This window comes from Halichoerus grypus, chromosome 11, assembly GCF_964656455.1.
Source record: "Halichoerus grypus chromosome 11, mHalGry1.hap1.1, whole genome shotgun sequence".
In the NCBI taxonomy this organism is placed as follows: domain Eukaryota; kingdom Metazoa; phylum Chordata; class Mammalia; order Carnivora; family Phocidae; genus Halichoerus; species Halichoerus grypus.
Window position 1 is genome coordinate 54,229,898 of NC_135722.1, and position 21,247 is coordinate 54,251,144.

General features: G+C 52.9%; 2 long non-coding RNA genes across 2 annotated transcripts in view; one reads left to right on the forward strand and one right to left on the reverse strand.

Moving 5' to 3' along the window:
* The window catches only part of LOC144379449 (uncharacterized), a 707,761-nt gene that overhangs the window by 5,256 nt on the left and 681,258 nt on the right, over positions 1 to 21,247 (forward strand). The gene's annotated exons all lie outside the window — the stretch shown is intronic.
* Positions 20,541 to 21,199, reverse strand: LOC118529839 (uncharacterized). The gene is made up of 2 exons (XR_004914330.2): positions 21,092 to 21,199; positions 20,541 to 20,778 (listed from the first exon to the last, which is right to left on the reverse strand). It is a non-coding gene; the product is annotated as an uncharacterized LOC118529839 (long non-coding RNA).

The window sequence follows — 21,247 nt, forward strand, 5'->3', positions numbered from 1 at the left end:
GCAGGGTCGAAGCAGATGCGACAATCAAAGGAGAGGTGGCTCAGGGGAGGCCGCAGCAGGGAGGTGTGAGGGGGAGTCGCATTCTGGGATGTCTGTGGGAGGGGGAGCCACAGACTTCCTGATGAACTGAATATAGGTTGTGAGAGAGAGGAGTCCAGGGTGGCCCCGCGTGCTTGGCCTGAGCATCTAGAAGGATGGCGCGGCCCTGGTCTGTCTTGAGGAAGGTGACAGGAGCAGTAAGTTTGGAGTTGCAGATCAGAATTCGGGGCTGGATGTGCTAATTCTCAGATGTCTCTTAGACATCCAAGTGGAGATGGTGGGCGCACAGTTGGAGATACTCATCCAGAGTCTGGGAGAGGTCCAGAAAAGTGGGAGTCGGGGCATGGAAAAGGTATTTAAAGCTCACGGTCGGATGAGACCAACAAGGAAATGGTGGCTGCTGTAGAGAAGGCCGAGGACCGAGCCCCAGGCTCCCATGTCGGGAGAAGAGGAGGGACAGGCAACAGAGACAGAGAGGGGGCGTCCAGGAGAAGAGGAGGGGGGAGCCCGAGGGTGTGTGGGGTCCCAGGACTTAAGAGAGAAAAGGGTCCCCGAAGAGGGCCAGGCAGCAGTGTTGAACTAGTCACCCACTGGGTCCACGGCACGGAGGTCGCGGCGACCTTGGAAGGACCTTTGGTGGAGTGACGGGAGAAACACTGGGTAGGGTGACAGTAAGAAACAACAGGAGGCTGGAACTGGAGACAGAGGTCCGCACCGTTCCTCTGAGGGGTTCTGCTGTGGAAGAAAGGGAAGACAAGGCACAAGGAGGGAAACAGAGAGGGCCTTCATGAGCTAGAACTAGTACGTGTGTATGCCCGAGGGAAGGATCGAGAGGACCCTACTCGCCTTGGTCTATTTAACTCATGAGGCAAACGCTGATGCCCCCCTGCTTTGAACTCTGTGGTGCCTTCCCAGTTCAACTGGGAGAGAGCAGACTGCCTGGGAGGAGGGGCTGGCTTGAGCCGGAGGAGGACAGTATTACCCACAAGATGCCAGGAGGGAGCCTGTGGGGAGTCCTTTCTGTTTTCTTTCATTCTCTCAGTGACTCGGGAGGCAAGACCATCAGCTGGGATGCGGGTAGGGAAAGGGTCTTGGAGATGGGAGGGCAGAGGAGAAACCATGCAGCCGTTGCCTGGGAGGGCACGACAGGAGGCCCTCATATGTGTGCATGGAAACTTGCAGTCCCCTGGGTTGAGCAGACAGGCATTAAGCATCAGGCAGCCCCGAGGGCCCAGAGCCCAGGCGCCTGCCCCAGAGCACCATCTCTTCTGGCCCCGGTTGGTGGGCCAGGCAATGCAGCGTGGACAGACGTGCAACTCGGGGACTTAACAGCATGCTGCAGATCAGGGTCCGGGAGAAGGAATGTGCCCAGCACACCTCAAGCTTCCAAGACTGGATTTACATCTTTAGGCAAGCTCCCCTGCCTCCATATCCAAACTGCGTGTGTGGGGAGCAGGGCATCAGCAGCCTTGCTTTGGGGTGGTCTTACAAGGTCCCCTATGCCACCGACCCTAATGTACCCATAAAGCAGATACTATCCCTGTCATGTCCTTAGGAACGAGACCCCCATCTCCTGGGCAAGAGCTGGTGTTGGGCTGCCCTGTCTGGTTTCATTGTCCTTGTATTTTTGGGTCTGTTTTTTGGCAGAGGCTGCTTTTCCTAGATGCCTTAACATCTGGTAGCTTGCTTCTAAAATAAAACAAGACAAGTTTGACTCCAATGTGTTCTCTTCCTCTGTGGTGGCCATCAGTAAAGGTCTGGCTGTCAGGGGCCCCGCCCGCTGCCTTTCCACCCTGATCTCATGCCACTTGGGTGGATTCTGGTGTCCTGCCTGGCATTGGTCAAGCCCTTTCTCCTGACTGGAGCATCTCCTGCCTCCAGCTTCTGGCCTGGCTCCTGAGGGCTCCTCGCCACCCAGAACCCCTCTGCTGAGCTCCTGGGGTGCTGACCTTCAGATGTGGGGTGGCACAGACCGAGCCTTGTGGTACCCAGAGATGTCCCTGCCTCTTATGTCCCAGCTAATCCCAGCTCTTCTCCTCCTTCCGTGTCCCATCGAAGCACCCAGGAGGTCCTGGCTAGCTCAGGAGCCTGAGTCACAAGCTTTCTCAGGCTGGGGACAAGGAGCTCACATTTGCTGAATCTTGATGTATGTCAGGCACTGTACCAGGTACAGGTGGCCGGCCCTACAGCTAGTTCCCCGATATCGGTGCCCTCCTTCTTCCACAATAATAGTACTGCTGATTTTTACTGGGGCAGTGGCCCCTTGGAATAAAAAGTACATTTCACAGACTCTCTTGCTGTGGCCCTGGGACTGAAGTTAGGACCAATGGAATGTAAGTGGAATTGCTGCGTACAATTTCTGGGAAGTACTCTTAAAGGGAGTGACGTGCCCTTCTTTGGTCCTTCTCTCATCTGCTGCCTGGAACATGGATGTGATGGCTGGGGCTCTAGCTGCCATCTTGGTCTTTGAAGACAAGGGCCATACCCTAGGGTTGGAGGAGCCAGGAGCTAGAAGGAGCCTGAATGCCCAAGCACTTAATGAAGCAGAGCCTCCCCACCACCCTTGAACCATTTATTTCTAGACTTGCATCTGAGAGAGAAACAAACTCTCCTTTAAGCAGGAACAATTCTGGGGATCTGTTGCTCACAGCCGAACCTAATCCTGCAATGACGCCTGCCTTTTGCCAGGTATCTCATTTTCATCTTCACAAGAGCCCCACAGAGTGGATGTTACCCACCTCATTGTAGAGAAGAGGGAAGAAGTCTCAGGGATGTTTTTTAGGCAAGTGGCCTAAGGCCACCCAGCCAGTGTAAGGCTGAAGTGGGTGCAAGCCCCATTTGTTCTGACTGCTGGCCCCCCTCTCTCCACCAGCCCCTGGGGCCACAGCCAGGCCGAACAACCTGCGTGCGCTAACACCACCTGGTCTCCCAAGAGTACTTCATCCAGGGCCCAGAAGCAGCTAATGAGCAGAAGCTTTTAATGTTGCAGGGTGACAACTGATTCCTAGACAGTTTTAGCCCTGGAAGCCCAACATCCCTCAGTTATGGGCAAACCCGGACAGGGGGCCACACAGAACTGCGGCCCAGCCAGCCCCCGTCGCTGCCCTGTGAGCACCCAGACCCTGAGCCATTACAACCTGCCCGTTTCCAGGGATGTGTTTTCTTCCTTCCGGGAGCCCTGGGAGCTTCCTGAGCTGGGGCCTTGGCTGTCAGCCCCTAGGATCTGTTTAAGGGCTGGAGCAGGGCTTAAGGGATTAAGGAAATGAGGTTCATCAATGCTGGCAAGAAGTGACAGCCCCAATTACATCTTGACTTGACCTTGTAGTGGCCTCAGAAGTCAGCAGCTCCCACACCTGTCTTGACCTTTCTGTATCCCCTGACTCTCTGCATATCCTGTGACCCCCAAGAAAGCACAAAGTCCTAGTGTGGTGGGGTCTGAGGCCATCAGTCTGACCTAAGGGGGCCCACCCATCCCTGCCCCCATCCAGGTGCCTATCAAGCATGGCTGAGCCCCAACTCAGTATAGCACAAGGGGCCCCGCACTCAGGACTTGGGTCAAATCCCGGCTCTCCCGCCTTCAAGCCAGCGGTTTCAGCTTCTGAGCCTCAGTTTTCTCATCTGTAAAACAGGGATAATAGTACCTACCACATAAGACTCTACCAGGATTAAGGCGATAATGCACCATGAAGCTCGCCCCAGGGCCTGGTACAGAGTTAGCACTCAGTGGAGGTTGTCATCGTTGCTATTCTTGCTTTAGTACTTCTTTGTGTCCCGCAGCCTTTGTGCTGGATAACAGGGACCCAGTGACAAACCAGAAGCCATCCAGGGATTCTTCAAGTAACTCAAAATCTGATGGGGAGACATGACACCAGACATTTCAAAATTGCAGGAACTAGAACAGTTCTTGTAGGAGGAGAGAACAAGGTACGGTGGGAGCACGAGGGAAGAGTGTCTCAATGTGCTCCATGGGGCAATCAGGGAGGTCATCCCGGAGGAGGCAGAGTTTGCATGGAGGCTTGCAGAGGAGGAAGTTTTTGCCAGGCAAATCCAGGTGATGAAGGAGCCTCTGGCAACTCTCTGAGTCAGGGGTTCTCTAGTCATGTGATAGGGTGGGGTGGGAATAAGGCTCATCCTATGGCTGGTGTCTCACCAGGGGCTCTAAAAGCTGTGGACAAGAGGGCCCCAGCACCCAGAGTCCTAAATGGAGTGTCAGCCCATCCTGCAGGCCCAGCAGAGGGAGTGCTCCCAGACCTGTCCTGCCAGCCTCCAGCCATCACCCACCCGTGGTGCAGGGGCTGTTTAAGAGAGAGTTGTCATTCTGCTCTGCTTCTCTTCCCTCCTTCAAGCCAAGTGAGGAGGGCTTCCAGAGCACTGTTCAGAGAGCTTGACATATGTGCCTCACTCTGGGAGACACTGGGACCAGAAGGGCTCTCACACACCGCACAGTCTAACAGCAAGGGCTGTGTGCGGCAGCAGAGTGGGGAGGGCCGGGCCGCTGCTGGGAACGGCTCACTGCCTGGGTAGACAGACAGAGGACGCCTGATTTTCCAGGGGAAAATGAGGGCCTGCCTGCCTCAGCTGGTGTCCCGCTGCCTGAGGACCAGTTTGGGGGTGGTGAGGAGATCCCGACAGAGTGGGGACAGCTGGAGACTGACAGGGAAGTGGCAAACCGGAGGAGGCCCTGCTTTATCAGGGGAAATCTAGGTGAGAGGTCCCCAGAGGAGGAGTTTTCCTGAAAAATCTCCAGGAGAATCCCATGAGTTAAGATAACTTGGGACATCCACCATGGCCAGAGGGTCCCCAGGCCAGGTTACAACCGTGTCAGGCAAGGAGGGCCTTTTCTGCCCTCTCTCCCACTCTGCACTCCACTCTGGAGGGGCCATAGGGAGCCAGAGATGATCATGGAGGGAGAGCAGCATGCTCTCCAGGTTTCCAGTTTAAAGCCTAGCCTGAAAGAAGGGTCTCAATTCTAGACTGGGAAGATTTTGGTGTTTTAATAATACTTTGAATTGTGTTGAAAAAAATAAATGTGCGCGGGGCACCTGGGTGGCTCAGTCAGTTGCGTGTCTGACTCTTGATTTTGGCTCAGGTCACAGTCTTGGGGTTGTGGGATCGAGCCCCGTGACAGGCTCTGCACCGGGTGTGGAGCCTGCTTAAGATTCTCTCTCTCCCTCTCCTTCTGCCTCGCCAAAGAAAAAATTAATTAATACACATGTGGATGATGTACCTAAAATTAGGCAGATTAGTAAAATAAACCCCCATCCCCTACTATCCCTCTGCAGCGATAATCAGGTCATGCCAATCTTGTTTCTTCTCTGCTTCCGGCCCACTCCCTCTAGTGTAATTTCGAATCAAATCTACAAGAGTAGAACAACTTCCTGCTTGCCTCTGAAAAATTAAAAATAACGTCAGCATCCTCTACTATTTGATTAGGGCTCTCATTTTAGGGCATAAACCTGAGATCAAAGCTGGCAAGACCCGTGAAGTCATTACATTGAAGGTGGGGCTCATATCTGCTGCTTTTGTCCTCATGCCCACTACCCAGGACAGTGCCAGGCACATAGTAGGTGCTCAATAAATCATTCTGGAGCCTCTCTACCTGTTCCTCTCGCCGTCCCAGGCAGCGGTTCTCCTGATGTGCATCAGCTGGAGATGATACTCAGCCTTCCAGTCCAGGCTACAGCAGGTCCTGCCCACAGCGCCCCCACCCCAAGGCCTCGGCCAGAGGCGGGATTCCTGCACCGAACACAGGAAATGAGGAGGCAAAGTGCCCAGCTCAGTGCTCTGTAATGGCAGGTGGCTAAGAAGTGGTAAGAAGACACCCTGAGGAAAGTTTTGAGCAGGAGGGTGACATGGCAAACATTTTGGGAACTTCACTGAGTGGAAGGGGGAAGAGAAGGGGCAAGGATGGGGGCAGCAAGACAGCGAGGAGACACATAGTGCACTCTGGGGAGAGGAAATGAAGGTTTGACCCATCTGGCAGGGGAGCACTGGGGGATGTGGAAGACGGGGTATCTGGAAAAACTTAGAGGCACGGCTCAGCTGCTGGAGATCAGACCCCTCCCGTCTTTGAGCTCTCGGTCCTGAATGTTCTGGATAAGGCTTTGCGAGGGTCCTTACTATGACTGAATACTTGTGCAAAATGAAAATGCAGGGCTCAATGTCCAAACATTATTAAGAATTGCAAGATGGATGGGGCACCTGGGTGGCTCAGTCGGTTAAGTGGCTGCCCTTGGCTCTGGACTCCTAAGGTTCTGGGATTGAGCTCCGCATGGGGCTCCCTGCTCAGCGGGGAACCTGCTTCTCCCTCTCCTTCCGCCCCTCTCCCCTGCTCATGTTCTCTCTCGTGCGCTCGCTCTCTCTCTCAAATAAATAAATAAGATCTTAAAAAAAAATTTTCAAGATGGTGACACTAGAGTATTAAACCAAGAGAAGAGTTCTTTGCTTAAGACTGACAGATTTAGACGCGGGGCGGGGAGGTGGGGGGGAAGGAAACCCAGTTAAAGGTGAATTTCAGATAAACAACAAGTTTTAGTATAAATGTGTCTGGTGCAATAGTTGCAATAAAAATCATTGTTATCTGAGATTCACCTTTAACTGGGAGTCCTGTGTTTTAGCCAGCAGCCGACCAGATGGGTCCTGTTGTCTCCTCCATTGCCTGAGGCTCCTGGGAAGCGGGTTGTCAAACTAGCTTGCATCAGAATCCCCTGGAGGGCTGTTAAAACAGATTTCTAGGCCCCACTCCCAGAGTTTCTGATTCATAGGTCTGGGGTGGAGTCCAAGAATTTTCCTTTTTTTCCTTTTTAAAGTACGCTTTATGCCCAACATGGGGCTTGAACTCAAGACTCTGAGATCAAGAGTCGCATGCTCCACTAACTCAGCCAGCCAGGCGCCCCAGAATTTTCATTTCTAACAAGTTCCAAGGTGATGCTGATGGTGTGGTCCTGAGCCACATTCTTTTTTTTTTTTTTTTTTAAGTTTTATTTATTTATTAGAGACAGAGACAGAGAGAGAGCAAGACCAGCGGGGGGGAGGGGCAGAGGGAGAGGAAGAAGCAGACTTCCCGCTGAGCGGGGAGCCCCACGCGACGCGGGGCAAGACGCGGGGCACGATCCCAGGATCCCAAAATCCCAAGATCATCTGGAGATCACGACCTGAGCAGAAGGCAGACGCCCAACCTACTGGGCCACCCGGGCGCCCCCTGGCGGCACATTCTGAAAACCGCTGTTCTAGGAGCCAGTCCATTACCCTAGTGAAGCTCATAAATAGGACACAGAAAAGCGCAGTGACCCAAAATGGCCACCAGAGGGCAGAAGTGCCCACTAGTCAGGCCTCAGGCCTCCCACTGTCTGGGGGCTGAGCTTATACCTGTGCTGAGCATTTGCTCTGTGCCTGACCGTGTCCAGGGAACTTGCTAGGACAAAACCATGGGTCAGACTCAGTGCCTGCCTTTGAGGAGCTCAGGGTCTGGAGAAGGAGACAGAATTGGTGCTGATATGGCGGGAAGCCTGGAGAGGAGTGGAGAGGTTATGGGAACCCAGAGGAGGCTGGGGGTAGTCAGGCAGGTTTCCTGGAGGAGCTTGTCTCCTGAACCATGAGTAGAAGTCACCCAGGTGGGGAGAAGAGGAGGAAGGGCATCCTGGGCTTAGGAACCCACAAATGCAAGGGCACGCAGGCTGGGAGGTATTTGGTGTGCTCAGGGGGTAGTGCAGGAGCCGGGAAGAGAATCGGTGGGTGAATGCCTAGTGAGGCTGGCAATGGCTTGGCTGGATCTTAAGGGTTTCAGGGAGCTTCTGGAGGGTTTTAACTAGACAGTATGTTAGCATCACCCCCTGAAACAGTGTGGAGGAGAGGCCAGAGGCACGGAAACTAATGAGGAAGCTGGTGCAGTGGTCCAGGGAAGAGGTGATCAGATGAAGCAAGGATGGCAACAGTCTCTCCCTTCCTTCCTTCCTTCCTTCCTTCCTTCCTTCCTTCCTTTCCTCCCTCCTTCCCTCCTTCCATGGAACAACTTCTCTGAGCCAAGCTGGGCTGGGAGCTGGGCCTTGGTGCACTCAAGACAGACAGCTTCTGGCTTTCGCAGAGCTTCAGTTCTAACAGGAAAGACCACCATCCAACAGGCACAGGGAGGTAGCCATGGTCCCTGTGGGACAGCACAAGGGATGCTAAGGAAGCCAACTCTACAGGCAGAGGTGGGGGGTGGGAGGTATATCCCAGGAGAACCCCTGACCTAGAGATCACAGATGCCTCATTCAGCCAGACCCTGGTGCCCTCCCTGCCACAGTCCGGAGCTAACAATGTGGCCATTGAAGGCCGCTGCCACTGCTGGAGGTCTAGGCTTTCCTGCTCCCATCTTCCCTTAGCCACACAACCCTGGCCTTCAGGGGGAAGAAAGAGCAGGATTATGTGCAGGTACCAGGGGCTGGGCCCACTCCTTGACCAGAATCAGTCTGGCCTCCAGCTCTAGGTGGCTGCCCAGGCAGGCTCCTTCTTCAAACATCCAGGGCTCTCATTCTAAGCATGTGAATGGTTGGCCAGCTAGAAGTTGGGGAGATGGAGGAGATGACCTTAAGTGCCAAGGGGAGGGTTGTCCTGGATGCTTAGGGTTCCCAGAGCACATCACATTCATCTACAGAGGTGAGATTGGCCCCATGGATAAAGTTGATTAAAATCAAGCTAACTGGAACATGACTTTCTCTGAGAACATGCCTAGCCTTGAGGACTTTGCACATGCAGTTCCCTCTGCTTGGGGTGCTTGCTGTCCTCCCCTCGAAGGCCTTCACAGGGTTGGCTTCTGTGGTAGGTAGAATAATGGCCCCCCAAAGATGTCTGTGTCCTAATTTTGGATATGTTCATTTACATGGTAGAGGTGATTCAATTACGGATCTTAAGATAGGGAGATTACCCTGGTGGCCCAACACAACCACAAGGGTCCTTGTAGGAGGGAGGTGGGGAGAGGGATTCAAGTCAGAGAAAGAGGTGTGATCACACAACAGGGGGCAGAGAGAGGGGGAGACAGGGCGCTGTCGCACGGCTGCCTTTGCAGATGGAGGAAGGGGCCACAGGTCAAGCAATGCAGGCGGCCTCCAGGAGCTCGAACGGGCAGGAAACAGATTTGCCCCTAGAGGGCCCCGGAAGGTACACAGCCCTGCCAAGCCATTTTAGTCTTCTGACGTCTAGAACTTATATTGTAGTGAGCCACTGAGTTCCTGGTAACTTGTTACCACAGCCACAGGATACAAATGCAGCTTATCATTCAAGTCTCAGGCTAGCCGCCCCCCCCCCCCGCCTCCCCCCACCTGCTCTCAGTTCTTTGGAGCCCTTATCATCACCTGAAGTTATCACACTTGATTCTTAATCATAGCCTGTCTCCCCCAGGCTGCATTGTGAGGCTCCTGGAGAGCAAAGGCCTTGTTTTGTTCACCTAGAACAGTATCCGGTGCACAGTGGGTTCTCAATAAATATTTGTTCCATAAAAGAAAGAAGGAAGGAAGGAAGGAAAGCCTTAATATGGTCCCTGTCCAGTGCACGCTGAGGGCGAGGGAAAGGAGAGGCTTTGGTAGGCTGTGAGAAAGCAGAATGGGGGGCCGGAGGGCCAGAGGGGCCGAGGCATGGGGGGAGGGGAGAGGGTTGTGTGCGCATGCCTGGGGGGGAAGCGTGTGGCACCCAACACAGAACTTGCCCTTGCACCTTCCCATTTACAGGGCAACTTTTTTTTTTCCTTTTGCCCCTCAGAACAACCTGGAAGAGGGGCTGTTGAAAGGAACCCTTATTCTCACTTCACAGATAGGGCACTAAGGCTCTGGACAGTGATTGGAAGCCGGGGAGACCTCCAGGTGCCTCTCTTGCAAGGACTCCGTGGCTCACCTGCCCCCAGTCTTGCCAAAACCTCCTCACAGGCTAGTTCTGCTAGCCAGGCCGGCTTCTGGCCACTGCCCTGCTGCTCCATCTGCCCCAGCTGCCCTTCCTCAACTTCTCTCGGGGCTGGGACTAGGGGGAGGCCAGGAGGCACTCACCTGGGTGCAAATTAAAAGGGGTATCAAAAACCTCAGTAAGCAAAAGAAATAACATTTGCAATATATTTTTTTAAAGACTTTATTTATTTGACAGAGAGAGACACAGCGAGAGAGGGAACACAAGCAGGGAGAGTGGGAGAGGGAGAAGCAGGTTTCCCGCGGAGCAGGGAGCCCGATGCGGGGCTCGATCCCAGGACCCTGGGATCACAACCTGAGCCGAAGGCAGATGCTTAACAACTGAGCCACCCAGGAGCCCCAATTTGCAATATTTTTTTTTTTTTAAAGATTTTATTTATTTATTTGACAGAGAGAGAGAGAACAAGTAGGCAGAGAGGCAGGCAGAGGGAACGGGAGAAGCAGACTCCCCGCTGAGCGGGGAGCCCGATGCGGGGCTCGATCCCAGGACCCTGGGATCATGACCTGAGCCGAAGGCAGCGGCTTAACCGACTGAGCCACCCAGGTGCCCCTGCAATATTTTTAATAACAGTTTTTTTTTAAATCAAAGTTAATGTGAAAAGATATCCACGATGAAAAATATACCAAAATCTTAAATATTTTTTTCTCTTTTGGCTCAGGCTCCAATACGGCTTGACACAGTACTGTTTTACTGATCTCGCCCAGGACAGGCTATGTGATGTATGCGGCCCCTTCCTCAAAAATCATTCAGAATTTCAGGATGGCAACAGCAGAACATTTAACCAAGTGTGGGGCCCTGGGAGACCGCACAGGTTGTACACTCATGAAGTTGGCCCGGTTCCTGGCTTTATTTAAAATTTTGATATTTTGTTCATCATGGATATTTTTCGTGTGTTGCTTTTGATTTTTGAAAATATTACTTACCTTGATTACTGTGGGTTTGGGTGTTGCCATTAATTGTGCAAGTGGGGAGAGCACCTCGCTTTCCTCACCCTCCCCAAGCTTTCTGTGCTTGCTGTGAGCGCCTTCTCAACCCCAGGCAGTCTCCTCCAGGAAGTCTTCCCTGCCCCTCATCCCTGCATGGGGTGAGGTACTTCTGGGTTCTAATGCCCTCTCCCTGCTCCCCTCTGTCATACCGTTGAGCATCCCATGTGAGGCTCATTGCTTAAGGACAGAAAGTGTCCAAGATTTGAGCAACTCTGAGTTCTGGCCATCAGTGATGCCAGCGTCAGCCTCCTGATGCCCTCAGGTACCCCCCAGTTGCTGCAGTGGACAGAACCCCAGACCCCAAGCAGGGAAACCTGGCTTCAAATCCAGGCTCTATCATTCCTGGGCTGTTTGAGGCTCAGTTTCCCCATCTGCAAAGTGGGAATGAAAAATGCCTACCTCACAGCAGGGTTATGGGACTTAAAAGAGAATGCACACACAGTGGGCATCGTAAGTGCCACTTCCCTTTCCTCTGTGCCTGGTTTGGGGGCTCAGACTGGTCAGCTGTGCCCCTGGTGACCCCCTTCCCGCTCCAGCCCCCAATCTTCGAGTTCTTTTCCACAACTCTCTGTCCCAGCTAAAGAGATGGCTCAGAGGGATGAGGGATTTGCCCAAAGTCATAGACAGAGTCAGAGGCTGAGCACAGACGGAAAGCAGGACCGGATGCCCAGCCTGGGCTCTGCAGGTGCCCAGCCCCTCCCCCTCCCCCTCCTCCCGCTTCCGGGTCGGGCCTCAGGAATGCTGAGCGTGAGAGGGACGGCTGAGCTTGTGCATGGTTCGCAGCGCCCCCCCCCCGCGTGCCCACACGCACCCACACGCCCACGCACCGGGCTGAGGGCTCTGGGTGCTTCCATGAAAGGCGTGTTTCCCTCGTGAGTCAGAGCAGACGCAGAGCGGACAGCCTTGGAGCCGGGCTGCGCTGCAGTCCCAGCGCTCCAGCCTGCCCCCCGGGAGCCGGTCCCCCCTCCCTGCTGGAACCTCTGGGCAGCGGCCTGCACAGCTGCACCCCCTCAGCGGGGCCTGCAACGATAGGCCCACGTTGCATCAGCGGGGCCTGTCTCTGCGCCGGCTCCCGCCCGCCAGCCAATGGGGTCCGGCCGAGTGTACAGATCCCGGCCCGGACGCACCCCCCCCACCGTGGAATCGGGCCGCCCGGTCCTCCCTCGGCATTCTCCCTCGGCATTCTCGGCGACCGAGGAGGGCACGAGGGCAGTATCTCCCCAGCGCATCCAGCATGGCCTTCTTCCCTCTACCCCTCCCCCCCAGCCTCACCGGTGGGCCTGCCGATGCCACCCTGATTCTCCTTCCTGACGGTGGCAGGGTGCCCCCTCCGCCTGGAGTGGGCCTGTTTCTCCCTGGGCTCAGTTCTTCTCTCGCTCGGTACCTGCCCTCACCCACACCTTCCATCCCATGGGGTCCCTTACTCTCCCGTGCCCTGACTCCCAAATCGTCCCCTCCAGCCTGGCCTTCTCTCTCGAGTGCCAGCCTAATGGAGGCTACAGCCTCCCAGATGTCTCCAAGCTATAGACAACACCTTCCCTCCCAGTGTCCATCTCAGGAAGGGGACCATGGGCCACCCGTTCCCCCAGGCTGCACACCCCAGGGTCCTCCTTCCTCCTGCTGCGGGCGCCTCCATCCTCAGTCTACCACCAGGACCTCTGGAGTCCTCTGGTTCCTACCCACGTGCAGGCATGAGCCTCTAGCTCTGGACTGTTGTGACATTCTCCCCCCGGCCTCTAGCACTCTCCACTCAGCAGGCAGAGAACTACTTTAAAAACACCTCCTTCTCTCTCTCTCAAATAAATTAATAAATAAAATCTTAAAAAAAAAAAAAAAGGGCGGAGGGGTGGGCACCTGGGTGGCTCAGCTGGTTAAGCACCTGACTCTTGGTTTTGGCTCAGGTCACAATCTCAGGGTCGTGGGCTCTGGGCTCAGAACAGAGTCTGTGTGTTCCTCTGCTCCTCCCTGCTCCCCCACTCTCTAAAATAAATAAATAAAATCTTTAAGAACACCAGTGGGACCTTGTCTGTTCCCTGCTAAAGTGTCTTCAGGAGGAAGCTCCAAGTTCCCCGCCCCCAAGCTCCTGGAAGACCCCTGGCTGGCCATCTTCTTCTGCAGCTTTACCCACACATACTCCTGACCCCTCACATGGTGACCTTTGTCGGGACCTTCCCTGCCTGCCTGCCCTGGCGGCTTCCCATGAAATACTGTCAGGATCTAGCTCGTTTTAGCCTGAGGCCTAAAGCCAGCAGGCTTGCAGGGGTGGAAAATGCCAGGCCTGGCCAGAGGAGCTCGAGCCCCAGGCTCCCAACCTCCCCAGAGCTGCAATTAGGGACCCTGAGCCCCAGGCCCCATTGGCCTGCACTTTCCCGCCCCCCACTCAGATGTGGCCTTCAGGCTTGGCTTGACCTCCCACTGGATGTTTCTATCCTATTCACTATATTGACTTTTTAAAAAAACCGATTATAGAAGTGATATATGCTATTGAAAAACTTCAGAGAAGCAGAGGAGAAAATAGAAATAATGTATATTTCCATCTCCAAAGATAGACAGTAATAAACCCTTGAAGAGTTTTCCTTCTGGTCTTTTTCTAGGAGTATTATACACATTTCTTTATATTTTTTATTAACACACATTCATTGAAAAAAATAAAACAACTTCAGGGGCACCTGGCTGGCTCAATCAGTAGAGCATGCGATTCTGGATCTCGGGGTTGTAAGTTCGAGCCCCACGTTGAGTATAGACATTACTTTAAAAAATAGAATCTTTAAAAATAAAAAAAAAGTACACAAAACAACTTTGAACGGCAGAAATGTTTTAAAAATTAAGTGGAAATCATCTAATACCAAGAGTGGACTTCTTGGTGAAATGTGAACATACTTCCACACATCTGTGCCTGCCTCTGCACAGAGAGTTTTCATAAATATGGGGTTTTATAAGCTGCTCTATTTTTTGTCCACCAAATCCACTGAGCTGTCTTTCTCGGCTTGAGGATTAAAATAGCTTCCCCCTTTATGATGACCGCCAAGAGTCCATCCCATACTGACACTGTCTCCAATTTTTGGCCCTTACAAACAAGGCTGTAATGTGCATCCTTGTACATGTACCTAGGCTCATATTTTCAAAAATAATTTCCTTAGGCTAAATTCCAATAAGCTGATTTAAAAAAAAAACAATTTAAAATTTTAAAAATGTGTGAATAAGTAATGCATTCATATAGAGTTCACCCTTGAACAACATAGGGGTTAGGGGTGCTGACCCCCTACACAGTCAAAAAATCCATGAATAACTTTGGACTCCCTCAAAACTTAACTACTAACAGCCTACTGTTGATTAGAAGCCTTACTGATAAGATAAAGTCAGCTAACACATATTTTGGATGTTATATGTATTATATGCTGTATTCTTACAATAAAGCTAGAGAAAAGAAAATGTTTTTAAGAAAATCATAAGGAAGAAAAATTCATTTACAGTATTGTACAGTACTTATTTTTTAAAAAAACCATCCGCATATAAGTTGGACCGCGGTTCAAGCCAGAGCTGTTCTCGGTCAGCAGTAGTCCAAAAATAAGTCTCACCCCTCCCTTTCTCCCTTCCCTCCGGCCCTTCCCCTGCAGGGAGGAATGCTACAAGCTTCTCACCCAGCTGCAGGGATGCTGTGTGCGGATCTGAAAGGCAGCAGTGTACCCTACACATTCTCCTTCACTTCCCTCTTCCATATCAGTATCAGGACATAAAGAACCTCCTACTTTTTGTTTTTCCCAGCTTCTTGGTATTCCCACTCCCTACCAATAAAAGAGTTGTTTCCAATTTTTGCTATTACAAACAATGTTGCAGGGAATTATTCAGTTCCATGTCTTTAAAGCTCCCAGGGCAAAGTGCCTTCTGGAAAGGCTGTGCCCATTGCTTCTCCTGCCAGAACCCTTCTTTCTTTTTTTTTTTTTTTATTTAAATTTTTTATTGTTATGTTAATCCCCATACATTACATCATTAGTTTTAGATATAGTGTTCCATGATTCATTGTTTGTGCATAACACCCAGTGCTCCATGCAGAACGTGCCCTCCTCAATACCCATAACCAGGCTAACCCATCCTCCCAACCCCCTCCCCTCTAGAACCCTCAGTTTGTTTTTCAGAGTCCATTGTCTCTCATAGTTCTTCTCCCCCTCCGATTTCCCCCCCTTCATTCTTCCCCTCCTGCTACCTTCTTCTTCTTCTTTTTTTCTTTCTTAACATATATTGCATTATTTGTTTCAGAGGTACAGATCTGAGATTCAACAGTCTTGCACAATTCACAGCGCTTACCAGAACACATACCCTCCCCAGTGTCCATCACCCAGTCACCCCATCCCTCCCACCCCACCCCCCACTCCAGCAACCCTCAGTTTGTTTCCTGAGATTAAGAATTCCTCATATCAGTGAGGTCATATGATACATGTCTTTCTCTGTTTGACTTATTTCGCTCAGCATAATACCCTCCAGTTCCATCCACGTCGTTGCAAATGGCAAGATCTCATTCCTTTTGATGGCTGCATAATATTCCATTGTATATATATACCACATCTTCTTTATCCATTCATCTGTTGATGGACATCTTGGCTCTTTCCACAGTTTGGCTATTGTGGACATTGCTGCTATAAACATCGGGGTGCACGTAGCCTTTCGGGTCTGTACTTTTGTATCTTTGGGGTAAATACCCAGTAGTGCAATTGCTGGATCGTATGGTAGCTCTATTTTCAACTTTTTGAGGAACCTCCATACTGTTTTCCAGAGTGGCCGCACCAGCTTGCATTCCCACCAACAGTGTAGGAGGCAGAACCCTTCTTTCTGTTTAAAATGCAATCCCTCAGATCCTTCTAGATCCTGTTCAAATCCCCCATGTTACAGATGAGGAAACTGAGGCACAGGGAGTTGCAGCAACTTTCCAAGGTCACTCAGTGAGTAGTGGCACCCAGACTTCCTGACTCCCAGCCTGGGTTCTTCCCCCTTCTGCAGGCTGCCATCCTCTGCCTGTGCCTCCCCAGGGCAGTCACCATGACACTCACAGCCCTTTGGGATCCTCGTGTATATGTGCAAGGCCAGGTGTGAGTGGAACTGACAGGACAGCACTCAGAGGACAGAGCAGGAGTGGCCAGGTAGGACTGGACCAGGCAATGAAGAGGTGAGCAGAGCATGAGTGCTCTCCAATTCCTTGTTTCATCTGTGCTTCGCATTATCTTCGAGATGATCATTACTAGTTTGGTGGGGGGGACCTAGATCATGGGCGCGGGGCTAAAATATAGCAGACCTCCAAGCCAGGGCTTCTTGGACTCATAACACTGGGGAGGCCACCCTGGGCTGAAGCAGGTTAGGGCTGTGGGGTGGTCAGGACTCAGGGTCCCTTTTCTGGTTGTCAGAGATAGATGGTGAGACAGGGAGGGCAGCCCTGTGGCTGAGCTGGGCATCACTATTACGACAGCTGTGGGTGTCACCTAGGAGAGAGGAAAAGAGCTGGGCGCTGGGCGAGGGGGTGGGAGAGGCGGCAGGGGAAGGGAAAGGGTCAGACAATATTTAACAAGCATCTACCAGCCTACCAGCCCTCTTGGCCTTGCAGGCAGCTGGATCCATTTCCATGGGGCTGCCAGAGGAGGCCTGGGAGGGGGAGGCTGGGAGAAGGGAGGGAGCTACCAATCCACCCAAAGTACAATGTGCTGCCCCACTCCCTAAAGCTGAGCCTTCTTAAGAGCCTCCTCCCTTGCTCTGACCCTAAAAAGGCAGAGCATCTCTGCCCCGGGGGCACCAAGGACCTGCCTTTGCAAACTGGCATGCCTGATGCTAGGGGGGTGAGGGCAATGAACCGGCTTGGACTTTCTCCAGGGACCACTGGGAGCCACTGGAGAGCTGGTGAAGGGAGCCCTGGGCTGCTGGGCTCAGGAGCCCTGTCCCTATGCCACCCAGCTCCTTCCACTTCCCAGTGGGAACTATATCCTAGCCTCCTAGGGTTTGGGGCACCCCACACGTGGTAGATGCTCAAGAAAGGCCTGCAGATTTTTTAAAAAAAGATTTTATTTATTTAAGAGACAGAGTGAGCGAGAGAGAGAGCACTCAAGCATGAAGGAGGTGGGGGAGGGAAGCAGAGGGAGATGGGGGACTCGATCCCAGGACCCTGGGATCATGACCTGAGCAGAAGGCAGACGCTTAACGGACTGAGCCCCCCAGGCGCCCCAAGCCTGCAGGTTCTGAGGTGAAGGCAGGGTGAACAACCGGCCGCCAGCAGGGAGTGGGGTGCAAGGAGGAGTCACAGCCTCTCATTTTACAAATGGAAACTCAGAGAGGGAAGTGACTTCCCCAGTGCTTCACAGCTGATAAGGGGTGAAGGGATGAGAGTGGAACCCCAGATCTCCTGGCTGTGCCCTTTCCCCTGTCCCCCTGCACACAGGTTTATGAGGCACGTGTGCTCGGCGCGGTGCATTTGTGTTGCTAGGGAATAGCAGCCACGTGTGTGCGTGGACTGCACGAAGGGGCCACAGCGGGTGGACAGACACATGTGCATGTGCAGTGTCATGTGTCAGCGGGCGTGTGTCTCCTGGGTGTCGTGTCAGACGGGTGAGTGGAGGCACTGGACGGCCCGTGTGACTTCCCTCCGCATCAGCGCTGCGGAGGGGTGGGGGCGGGGCGGCCGGCTCTGGGAGGAGGAGGGGAGAAACCCTGTGCCCGCCCACCCCCAGCCCCACACGGGGCCTCCCACCCTCCGACGTGGCAGCTTACAGGACAGCCCTTTCATCGGAAGGGCCCACACTCCACAGAGAAAATCAGAGATCGCAGAAATTGCGTTTCCCTGACTCATGCTTTGGGCTGCGAGCATATTCCTGGCTTCCGGACAGCATCTCAAAGCGCAGCCTGCGATAGCCCTGGCCCTACTCTGAGGAAGAGGTTCCACCGTGGACTGGTTAGCCGAGCCTTTCTTGGCCCGTTTTATCCCCTGTGAGAAGGAGAAAGGGATTACACTTCCTTCCAATTAGCGTCCTATAATTAAGAGTGAGATACGGTTTAGGTGCCCAGGACGGCCAGCCGTAGCAAAGTGACCCATAAACGCCATTTCTCAGTCCTTCCCTTTCCCTACCTTCCCTTGGACAAACCGACCTAGTTCAAATCCCTGTGCTGAATGCAGCTCCATGTATGCCCTTAAACACTCCACTGAGCCTCCCTGACCTCTGGGGCGCCTGGGTGGCTTAGTGGGTTAAACATCCAACTCTTGATCTCAGCTCAGGTCTTGATCTCAGGGTCGTGAGTTCAAGCTCCACACTGGGCTCCACGCTGGGTGTGGATCGTACTTAAAAAGAAAATAAAATGGTGACATTCTTACTTACTCTGAAAATATTAAATACGGGTATGCTGAGCACTTAAATGATATGTTAGTTTTTGTCCTAGGGTTCTACAGGGCAAGGACTGCATGAATCTAGCCACTGGAGCCAAAGAAAGCTGTTTCTGTAATCTCTGGCAAAATGGGGTCTGCCGATCTGGCTGGGTCAATCAGAAGGTGGTTTGGGGGAAAGAGAGCTGGGGGTCCAGCACCTGCGTTCTGGCCCAGCTCTACGTCAGACCTGCTGTGTGACCTTGGGCAACTTTCCATCCCTCTGAGGGATGGGGTGGGGCCGAGGGCAGGAACAGCTCCTTCAGGGAGCCAAGACACTGGAGGAATCCAGACCTGAAATGCTGGAGAGTCTCTCTGCAATTCAGTCTTCCCTCCCTCCAGAAAGAGTGCTTTTTCCAGAATGTGCAGCCTGGAAGTGTGGGGGAAGGGCCACAGCCGGGCCTGGGCTGGGCTCAGAGCTAAGAATAATGTGGCAAAGGCTCTTGACATTTTTTTGCTGATCTTGGAAATTTAAAGGAGCCATTGTCTTTCTTCAGGGAGGTGGTGCTTGGAGCCCCACAGACTCAGGCAGCCGCTTCCCACCACTGGCTCTCTGACTGAGCTTACCAAGTTCCTCTTCTGGGCCTGCCCTGTGCTGGGTACTGGGGACTCCTAGAGAGAAGGCGGCCCGGGTCTCCAGAGACACTCAGTGAGACTATAGGATCATGACACAGAAATAATGCCATAGCGGAGGCTTCTGACCCAGTTTGGTCTTCAGACCTAGCCTTCTCTTCAGGCCTCAGCTTCTCTCTCTGTAAATGGAGGGCATTAGTCCTTTCTACTCTGACCTTCTAGGATTCTGGGTTTATCCAGCAGCAGGAGCCTCAGTTGACCCTTCCCCCTCAGGGCTGGCACTGAGAGTCATAGCATTCTGCTTACCCCGAAAGTGTTGGTGAGGCCTCAGAGAGCTAAGAAATGGAGCAGTGTGGAGGAAAGGAAATCTCTGTGGGCTTTTGACATCTGGACCCACTGGAAACCAAGACCTTTCCTTTATTCTACCAGTTCTGATGGACTCTTAGTTCACGGGCTGATTACCTTGGAGCACCAAGAGGGTGGGGTATGGCCTGTGACCCAGGTGGTTTCCTTGGATAGCAAGGACATATCCTTAAAAGCAAAACACAATTGAGGCAGGAAGAAGCACATGAAAACCAGGACAGCCACTCCAAAGAGATGGACACAACACTAAAGAGGAACAATTTTGTTAATGATTGGACCTGTCCTAAGAAAGAATACTGGGCCGCCTCTGTGGGACTTGAACTCCCTGTTCTACAAGATGCTGTGCACTTGCCTTTGGGATACTGCAGAGAGGCTTCTGCCTGGGGCCGCACGCAGGAATCCATGACCTCTGAGAAGCCTTGCAGCCCAGAGCCCCTGCTCCTTTTCTTCTAAGATTCTCTGACTCTGAGATTTACCACTCTACGATTCTCTAGATGGAGATTCAAAGATTCCATGGGGATTCAAGGAAGATATCAGCTTCTATGGTGGTCACTTTCGGATTCAAGTCCTCTCCAACTCTTTGACCCTGACTCAAAGAGTCCGAAGCTCTTGGAATCGAAGATTTCCCACCGTCCTTGTAATCAGAGTTGAAGTAGCAGCACCTAACCCAGACTTCACAGTTAGTCACCCCCCACCCCTACTGCTGGGGACCCAGATGATTCATCCACTGGGTGCTGGGACTCATTTGCTCCCCAAGAGCCAAGGATGCACTTGGAAGAAAGAAGACACTCAGCACAGCTTTCTGAATGGTTGAACGAATGAGTGAATGAAGTGTCTTTCTACCCTGTCCCTTCCTCTCCATACTGTGCCAGTCTGTTATCCATCATTTCACTATTAGAAGACTTGTGGGAGGTAGGGGGATGTCCTAAATAATCTTCTGCCTTCTTGAGTTCCCTACTAACATGCACATTTCCTCCTCATACTGTACATCCTTGAGGGCAGGGACTTTGTCCTGTTCTCAGCTGCGTCTTTAGCACCTAGAACAGACCTGAATACCCAGCTTAGCTTAGAGCTCAAGGGACTATCAGTTGTAGGAGGGTGGGGTGAGAGGGGTTGATAGTGAGCCCTGGAGCCCTGGGAGGGGACCCAGACAGGGAGAGGGCAGGGATAAGCAAGGAGAGAGGGAGACAGACATACAGACCAGGGAAGGGGGGAAGGAAGCAAGCATCACATTTCACAGCCAAAGAAGGAACTAGGGCCTAGAAAAGGAAAGTAACTTGCTTAGTAGGATCATACAACGTATTACTTAGTGGACAGCCAGGGTTCTCCTTCCTGTGCACCCCTCCAGATCCAGCCAAACCACGACGTTCCCGGAGTCTCCGCCTCTATCACGACTTTCCAGACTTAGGGTCAGGTATTGGACCGGTTAGGATCCCTTTTCCCCTCAGGGCAGTCACTGAGGTCCAGCTCCGCCAAGGTGTTCAGGATAAGCTGCGGATGGAGAAAGATGCTGCCTCTCAATTTCTGACCACCTCCCCTAAGACAAAGGAGAGGGACCCTGACTGAGGAGGGGGTGTGTCAGGGGACCTAATTAAGTCTCCGCTCTAAAACGGGGGGACTGGATCGCCTCGGGGCAGAGCCCCTGCAAGGGAAAAGGCTGCTGGAAGGGGTAAGCAGGCTTGTGGGGAGGAGGGTGCTCCTCTCCGGGGAGCTGGACCCTGGAGCTCAGTGTCCCCTCCAGCTCAGCGGTCCTAACTCCGCCCTCTCCCCCGCCCCCCCCCGCTCCGGTCCCCATTTCCAGGACCTCGGAGGTCCGGAGTCTCCGCAGTGTCCGCGGAGTCCAAGAACACCAGCGCGCTGTGCAGGTCGTGCAGGTCCCAGCGCCCGACCTCTCTGCGGGGGTTCCCCGCGCCCCGCTCGGTGTGGGGGGCAGTAGGACCCAGGGGCCGGGTGAGAGCCC